Source organism: Arachis duranensis, chromosome 6 (genome assembly GCF_000817695.3).
Source record: "Arachis duranensis cultivar V14167 chromosome 6, aradu.V14167.gnm2.J7QH, whole genome shotgun sequence".
Classification (NCBI taxonomy): Eukaryota; Viridiplantae; Streptophyta; class Magnoliopsida; order Fabales; family Fabaceae; genus Arachis; species Arachis duranensis.
The window spans coordinates 33,276,473-33,277,705 of record NC_029777.3 but is presented as its reverse complement, the minus strand read 5'-3'; the positions used below and the strand labels follow the sequence as shown (position 1 = coordinate 33,277,705).

At 32.8% G+C, this 1,233-nt stretch overlaps 1 pseudogene; it reads right to left on the bottom strand.

Moving 5' to 3' along the window:
• Nucleotides 1–406: 406 nt before the first annotated feature.
• The window catches only part of LOC107493543 (uncharacterized), a 14,417-nt pseudogene continuing 13,590 nt past the window's right edge, over nucleotides 407–1,233 (bottom strand).

Here is a 1,233-nt window from a genome sequence, read left to right as displayed (position 1 = left end):
TTTAAATTTAGTATAATACTATCATCGTCGTTATATAATAAACATGTTAAATATGTTGTTTTATCTTTATTCAAAGTAAAATATAAATAGAAGAGTTTGAAGTTTATAATATTCTTGAACCATAAGGAGGGAGACATGAAAAAAAAGAACATATATAACTGTAATAATAGCATGTTAATTTTACACTAAATTTTATATTAAAAAGCTAATAAAAATTTATCGGCAACCTAATATCTTACTAACTTCATTAGAAAAGCAATTGGCATAGGATGTTGTGCTCCTTGTTATACATTTCATTTCAAATCTGAAAAAAGAGTTATAGATAAATTAGTTATATCTATAGTAAATATTTTACAAAAGTATGAATCATAACTTGCTATTAGAATGAAAATAATATTATTCTTACCTAAATATTATTAAAAACCTCTTTGAACACGACATTTGTTGTTGATGACTTTGGATTGCCGTCTTCGTCTAGAATTAAAACCCTCAGGCCACTGCGACTCTCAACTCTTGACAAAGCAAAATAAAGTTGTCCATGTGTGAAAACTGATTTTGGCAAATAAAGCCCTACATGTGATAATGATTGACCCTGACTCTTGTTAATGGTCATTGCAAAGCACACTGTTAATGGAAATTGTCTCCGTTGGAACTTAAATGGCAATCCTGAATCTGAAGGGATCAAGTTCATTCTTGGAATGTGCACTTTATCTCCAATATTTCTACCAGTCACTACCGTCGCTCCAATTACGTTGCTGCCAAGTTTGTTAACTATTAATCTTGTCCCGTTGCATAAACCTGAAGTCTGGTCTATGTTTCACAGTAGCATTATAGCGACTCCTCGCTTCAAAGTCAACTTGTGATTGGGTAGTCCCGAACATTTGATGTCATTTAGGAACTCTGGTGTGAACCACTCCTGTTGTACATCTTCATTCTCATCAGCTTGACATGTTGTGTCAGAGCTCAAATACTCCTTTTCTATTCCTGGAAAGATTGTTAAGACAAAATCGTTTACCTTCTCGACACTCTCAAGCTTGGGTGCAAGAATTGCCCTACTCTGAAAATACCTGTAATCTGACATGTTTTGCAACAAATTTGGGTATGCAAAGTCTACCAAATGAGAGAGAATATCATCAGTAGTTGTAATCAATAGATCATCTGAAATTTTAACTTCTGATTCATCACCAACAACAGAGATAATATTTCCATTTCCAACATCAAGTATCCAATTAG